Below are 7,979 nucleotides of genomic sequence, written 5' to 3' on the forward strand. Positions count from 1 at the left end.
CAAGCACTCTGAACTAACCTGCGATATAGAACAGTGCTGGGCGTCAAGTTTTGAAGGGGTGCTACATGGAGACAAAAAGCCACTTCTCTGACATGCTGCCTGGAATGGGGTCAGAGGAGAACAGGACAAGAGGATGTGCTATACAGAAACTCTCCAAGTGGCACCCAGCCAAAGGGTTCCAGGCTAGATGGGTGAAGCAGACCATTTGTCTCCCTATAACCTACCCACTCTCTTTTCTTGTCTTATTTTGCTACAACCCTGTGTCTTTAGACCTGTGTGCTGACTGGGCCGTCGGCAGGCTGCAAGTTTAGAACCACTGCTTTAGATTGTGGTCTGGAAATCTTGGCCAGAACCTGCTGAGACAATGTAACAATCTTAGCCACTGAGAAGAGGGAATGATAAATGGGTCTCTGCAGCTGGGTCTGCTAAGATCCCTTGGTCAGAAAGACACAGACTAGGGCCTGGTCTACACTACAGAGTTAGGTGGACCTAAGCCGACTTGTTTGACCTAGTTTTTGCATGTGTCTGCACCTAAATTTGTCTCTCACCGATACAAGTACCCCGTTACAGTGACGCAATAACACCACCTCCCTGAACAACGCAGAGCCACAGTCAACCTACTTCCATTGACACAGGGCAAGTGTAGACACTGCATTACCTGCATCAACCCTCATAGACCTCCAGCAGCTCTCCCACAATGCCTCTGTCCCTGCAACAGTAGTTGCTTCAGTCACAATTTTGAACTTCACTGGCCAGGGGTCACAGACATTGGAAGTCCATCTCTCCCCCTTTTCTATCCTCCCCCTCCCCCAGCCTGTTTTTAAAATGTCTTTTCCTGAGGGCCCACTTTGACGAGCACAACCAGAGCTTAAATTCTCATAGAGTAGTCCCCAGAGGGTCCCCCCCCATGCTATTAAAACTCCAGGGGGGTGAAAATATTTACCGAGCTCCAGCTGAATTTAAGCCCTGAGCACAACTACTAGCCCACCTTGGCAAGCAACTAACCATGCCAGCTCCACACACCTGCTACTAGATGTGCTCCTGCCTGGAGCAGGTGAGAACTCTTGGATCTCCTCATCCTGTGGGGAGAAGCTAAGGATCAGCCAAAGAAATATAGATATCTACATGCAGCTTGCACAGGGGATGCTGAAACTGGGGTAGGACAGAGACGGACAGCAGCAGGGGACGAAAGCAAAGAAACTTTGGCAGATCTGCCACTTCTCCAGTGAACTACATGCCATATGTGGCAGGTACCCCACTAGCACCCCACGTCGGACTGTGGACACTTAGTGAGAACTTGACCAGGAGATCCCTGCAACTGCACAGTGAGGAGGAAGAAGCGGATGGGGGTACGGGGGAAATGGTGGGAGACACAAACCATGAAGCCAGCCAGGAGCTGTTTGAACCTCTGCCAGAGCCAAGTGCAGATGAACCTGCTGATGAAGGGGAAGGGAGCTCAGGTAAGTGTATACAGGCATTCTTCCTTATAAGTGTTTTTTTAACCTATTCATTGCCCCAAGTCTTCCCTCTCTCCCTCCCTGCCCCTTCTTCCCCACTTAAAAATGGCACCCATCCCCTCTGCGTGTTTAGAGAACAAAGGCATTGACTTGATTGCTCACTTTCCTTGTGAAATGTTAGAAAATAAATTCATACAGATTATTCTGGCCGTCTGCATTACACAGTACACATAAGATCAGTGTCCTGTGCTCGGACAGAGGGAGAAGAAAGAGGTGGAGGCAACATCAGCTCTTCCATTTTTTGGCTTGTTCGGCTAGGCGGGGGCCAAGTGGAGTACTTTGTTTATGTGACCAGGGATGTCCCTTTTATCCTGTTGAGCAATCTCTCTGAAACTTTCAAGGATATACTCTGCAATCCTTTCCTGAACATTTCTAGGGAGGGAGGCCTTGTTTCTTTCCCTGCGATAGGAGATTTTCCCATGCCATTCTGCGACTACTTGTGCTGGCACCATTGTAGTAAACAGGTTAGCAGCATACGGTCCTGGCCAGCTTTGGAACATCAGTAGCAGCTGGGTTCTCTGTGACTTGGTCACCCTCAGGAGTGAGACATCAGCCCAAAGCACTGCTGCCTGTGAAAATATTGGCAATATTCACTGCACTTTCCTTATACTCACACCCAGAGGCACCCAGCGGTTAATCCTTCCATGCAACAGACCTTTCCCCCCTGCCCCCAGTACCCCACTAGGGCGTACTCACCATGACTTGCGCTGCAGAGTGGTGCTCCAAAGCTAAAGTGACAATTACCACTTCTTATGAAAGGTGTTTATAGAAATAATGCAAGGGAATGTTGAGACTTATCTTTCCCTTTCCGTTGTGACTGTAAATTTAATGCTGTATCTGTCTGTTTTAATCAGGAGCTTTTGGCAGGGTAGCCTTTGACGGTGTCCCCTCCACGCCTGCTGAATGTGTGACCTGGTCAGGAGCAGAAAGAAGCAGACCAGAAAGGATACATTCTGCGAGATCCTTCAGTTGTCTGCAGCTGCTGACAGTGAACGCAGGGATTAGAGGGGGGCAAGTGGCTGAGAACAAGGAGCAGGACTAGGAATGGAGAAATCTGTTGTGGGAGGAGAGGCAAAAGGACAGAGAGGTGCAGCAGGACATTACGGCTTTGGTCAGCAACAAACGTAGCTGTTGCAGAACATTATCGAGCTTCATGCACAAATACTCCTGGAACAGCAGGTTTTACAGTTCCTGGGAGACCCTCTGGTCACTGCTTCCTGTAACCCCCAACGTACCAGGTGGCAGCATGGCATGAACCCTTACCCTCATGGCCACTGCACACCTGGGGAAAACAGGAGAACCCTAACTACACCTCGCGTGACTAGTGATAACCGCAGGGCCAGCCCCGGGCACAGTGCACTACTTGTGTTGCAACATGAATGAACCTTTGTCATATTTTTTAATATGCATGTTTATCCTTTCCTTGGGTTTTACAAGTATGGGTCACCCTCTTACAGTGGTGCTAAAATGTGTTTAACTTCTATATTTGCTCTTTCATGTTGTCTCCCATTTCTTGGCACACAATAAAGTTATATTTTTGGAAACTCGGAATTTGTTTATTAGTTCACACCAAGCATAAATACCATTTTACAAAATTTGTAACAGGAGTCAATAACCCACCCATATTTAAGCTCTGTACACACCAAGGCTCACTAGTTAATAAAAGCATCACACAGCACTGCTCTGGCTGACTGTTAAAAGACCTCTATAGCTCTACAGTTGGCTCTTCTGATAGTCCTTGTGTCTGGCTGTTCAAATTCAGCAAATAGTCCACTTCAAACCTCCCCCCTGCTGGTAGCCTTTCCCACTTTACCTCACAGATATTCTGTAGTATATAACACACATCTCTAACAACAGGAATATTTGCCTCACTGAGATCCAATCTAGTCAGTAAACATTGCCAGTGACCTTTGAATCTATCAAAAGCACATTCAACAGTCGTCTTGCACTTGGTGAGCTGGTAGCTGAATCTTTCCTGGGTGCTGTCAAGGCGGCCAGTGTATGGCTTCATGAGCCAAGGATAGGCTGGGTCTGCCATAACAACTTTTGGCATTTCAACATTGCCAATAGGAATGTGCTGATCAGGGAAGAATGTCCCTGTTTTCAGCTTTTGGAAAAGTCCTATGTTCTTAAAGATGTGAACATCCTGCTCCTCCCCTGACCAGCCCACAGTAGATTCCCCCAGCATTTCCATAACCACAGTTATGGACTCATTGGCAAGGTGGGGGTAGTGCCAGAATAGGGAGATGTGTCCCATCTCTCAACCCATTGCAGCTCAGGATCCCCACTGTTGCAAATCCATCCACTGATTCCTGCACATTGCCAAGAGTCACAGTCATGTGCAACAGGAGACAAATAATGGCTTGTGCACCTGAATAACAATGGTCCCCGCTGTAGATTTTTCACCTCCAAACTGAATGGCCAGTGACAGGTACTAAGATGGTGTTACAAGCTTCCAGAATGCAATTGCCACTCACTTCTCCACTGTCAGGGCAGCTCTCATTCTGGTGTCTCTGCACTGGATTGTTGGGGCAAGCTCAGTACACAGATCCAGAAATGTGGCCTTTTGCATCCAAAATCTCTTCAGCCACTGCTTGCTCGTTGTCTCAGACCAGAATTACTGTGCCATCTCACCACACAGTGTTCATGTCTTGGGCCCAGAAGACACTATGTGGAGCTGCTTCATGAATGCCAGCAGCAACCTGGTATTTTTATTTGCCGTGTCCAGCAGCATTCAGTCATTGTCGTTGAACATCTTCTCTTCTTCCTCCTCACACAACTGATTGTAGTAATACTCACCGAAGTTCCACAAATATTGTACAATTGTGTGTCCTGTATTAGCAACAGTCATTAGAATTGTGCTGAGCTCTGCAGGGTCCATGCTTCTGCCAGAGAGATGGTGGAGAGACCGAAAAGCAGCGCACAGGACTGTGGAAGTTTGTTAAATGGCACAAGAATTATGAGATGGAATGAGCATGATAGGATGGAGAAGGTGGCATTGTAGGAATTTGACCCCTAGTTCCCAGAAATCCCTGGGTGAACTGCTGTTATGCCACACAGCACTGTGAACATGTCCCACAAGTGATTGCACCAGCTGCATGTAGATGTAGCTTCTGTCAATCAAACTTCGTAGCGTACATGGCCTAAGGCAGTGTCTCCCAAACTTTTCAAAGCTGAGCTCCTGTGATGGGGTGTCCACCCCCACTCAAGGCAAAGCAGGTTAAATTATGTCAATTAACCTTGTATGCTGCATCAGTCAGAGAGCAATAAAGCCTAATGGAAGATGACGTTCGCCTGGGAAGGAGCAGGTTGGGTCTGCGTAAAGGAATGGAAGCTGAGAACGGAAGAGGGCTGCAGGGGAAGTAGGCTACAGTTACTCCCTGGGAGGAGGGAGTTTGGGCTGTTAAACCCAGGGGGAGAGGGCAGAAGATAGAGAAGGGACGTAGGAAGGACTCCAGGGAAATAGCAACAAGGTCTGGGAGCAAGCCACTGTTGCTGGACATAGGGTCCCTGGGCTGGACACCGGAATAGTGGACGGGCCCAGGTTCCCCTACCAGCCACTGGGGAAGTGGCACAAGACTTGGTCTTGAACCAGATGACTGCCTGGAATAGCATGTGGACAGCTGATCCAATGGGAATTTCATGCTCCAGAAGGGCAGGGCTCTACAGTGATCTGCCGAAGGGCTGAGGCTTGAAGAGGGAGCACTGTAAGCCCTGGAGAGCGAGAAGGGACGTGGTGTGAGCATCTATCGGAAAGGGGCGGGCGCCTGGCCTGAAAGGCGCTAATCCCCACACACAGCCATAAGAAGGTGCCTCAGTGGTGAGTGATCCTCATTACAGCCCCCTCTTCAGATAACTGCAACCAATTGCACCCCTCTTCAATCCCAGTGAAAGGCCTCTGCAAAATGAGAAGACTGAGCAAATCTTCAGGATGATACTCCCATTCCTTTCTGACCCGCTGTGATAGTGATACATAAAGACAGGCAGTGCTGCAGTTAACAGTAATAGTTGACATTTAAAGTACCATTATTGGCACCTGAATCCCTCAGAGCTATTGTTTCAGCCTCTCTGCAAAGAAAAACTGGACGAAGGGATCATCTCCACCTGGTGTGCCACTGTCAGCCTTTCACAGCCACGGTGGCTGTCTTCCACCCAGGGGAAGCCTTTCCTTCCTGCTGCCACTACCCCGGCTGCAGCCTGTCTCTCCCCTCCCCTCTCTCATGGGAAGAGGGGTTTTTAAAGGTCATTGGTTGCACTTAACTGACCTCAGGAGTCTCTAGTTTCCTTTTTCAGCTCCTAGGGAACAGGGCCTTCATCATTCTAGGGCTGATGTATCTGCCTTCCACTCTTTGTTACTGTGGGGCCTATTCCTGGTCCTCCCTCCATTCACACTTCCCAGTGGAGTTCCTCTGGGCGGCATCCACTGTCTCCCTTGACACCTTCGAGGAGCAGTGGTTGCTGTCCGGGGTTCTCTGCTTGGTGTCCTCTTTAGGTTCTCTCTTTTTGACCCTTTGACCTGCACACCCAACCTTGTTTTTCTTTTTGGTTGTCTCCCGTAATCAGTTGAGTTCCTGGGCTCAGTGGATCCTCCCTGGAGGGTCCTTTAGCTGTGGGCGGGCTTACGCCTGCCCACTTCCCCTGGAATTTTCAATAGGACCGCTCTCTTATATCTGTCAGGGGTGAGTGAGACATGCCCCCTTGGTAGACAGACACTCACTAGTGGGGCTCAAGCGAGAGCTAGCTTGCTAAAAACAGCAGTGTGGGTGTTGTAGCTCAGGCTCTCAAGCTGAGGGAGGCGGGTGGACGTGAGAGCCCCAGGCACAACACCCACACTGTTATTTTTAGCATTCCAGCTTCAGCCCTGTTAGCATGAGTCTCTCCACCCAGGCTGGGAAGCACGCTCCCAGCTGCAGTGTAGACTTACCCCCGAGGGCTAAGTTGGTAGGGATGCTGGGGGAGGCTACGGTATTCATAGATTCATAGATACTAAGGTCAGAAGGGACCATTATGATCATCTAGTCTGACCTCCTGCACAACGCAGGCCACAGAATTTCACCCACCCACTCCTGCGAAAAACCTCTCACCTATGTCTGAGCTATTGAAGTCCTCAAATCGTGGTTTAAAGACTTCAAGAAGCAGAGAATCCTCCAGCAAGTGACCCGTGCCCCATGCTACAGAGGAAGGCGAAAACCCCCCAGGGCCTCTTCCAATCTGCCCTGGAGGAAAATTCCTTCCCGACCCCAAATATGGTGATCAGCTAAACCCTGAGCATATGGGCAAGATTCACCAGCCAGATACTACAGAAAATTCTTTCCTGGGTAACTCAGATCCCACCCCATCTAACATCCCATCACAGGCCATTGGTATTGTGCCCAAGCTCTTATTTTCACACCATAAGACACATCCAGTGCCAGTCTTTTTGAAGCTGCAGAAGCTCTCTAGCTAAAGCCCACACGAAAGAGAGATGAAGTGGTGCTGGTTCTGGCAGGACAAGATCACAGGCAGCCACAGGTTCTCGCTGCCATAACCTGCACAGTGATTTATCTGCTAATCAGTCAGTCTGTTTACTGGGGGAGCCTGGCTGATTTCCAAATTCTGAGGCTGCAGCAAATTTCCAGCTCTCCACTGATCAGGGCTGGCTGTGAGTGTTTGGGGCCAGAAACTCTGGCTCTTTAACTTTATGCTTCCTTTTCCGCCCTTCAGAAATCTGGTTCTTTTATTTTTCTCGCCTCACACGCTCCACAAAAGTGCTGATTATGCCACATACTTTTACAGCCACCCTTCCCACTTGTCATATGATGCAGATTCTTCCAAACCCCAGAGCAATTATATCCAGCTTAATACAGAAAGCAGACTAGAGACCACAGTTATGGGGAGGGAGGTGAATTAGCCAGTGTTCAGTTTTGAAGAACAAGCCATTTGAGAGAGCACAGCTCTGTAAAAGAGTAGTAAATATCCCAAATAAGGGCTGGCTGCGCTCCATCTCCTACACACAAACCCTTTGATTTTCCAGTAACCTCTGCTAATGACTGCTGTGATTTTCTCACGGGCTTTAGTGGGAACCCAGCCTGTATTTCCAGTTTTCATCCCCCTCCTTGCTAAATCACAGGAGAGCAGCTGATGGCAAAGCCAGTTTCCCCAAGGAGGGAGAGTGGACTGGCCCAGACAGAAGGTAAGGAAGAGATGGGGCACCAGACAAAAGAGGATTTAGTTCAATGTAGCACCTTCCATACTGGGTAATGTTTCCCTACCTGCAAAATGGGCTTCAGCTCCAACGATCCATGCTAATAGGTCCACCAGCTGTGGGACAGATCAGAAGACAGAAGAGTCTTCCACCAGAAGGCATCACTGCTCCTGTCACGCATAGGAAACCAACTTCTCTAGATTGATCAAACTAATAGAAATGGTTAACATGCATCAGGGATACAGAATAACAACAACCAGGCAGGTCATTGGAGCAGC

Source organism: Natator depressus, chromosome 10 (genome assembly GCF_965152275.1).
Source record: "Natator depressus isolate rNatDep1 chromosome 10, rNatDep2.hap1, whole genome shotgun sequence".
Lineage (NCBI taxonomy): Eukaryota > Metazoa > Chordata > Testudines > Cheloniidae > Natator > Natator depressus.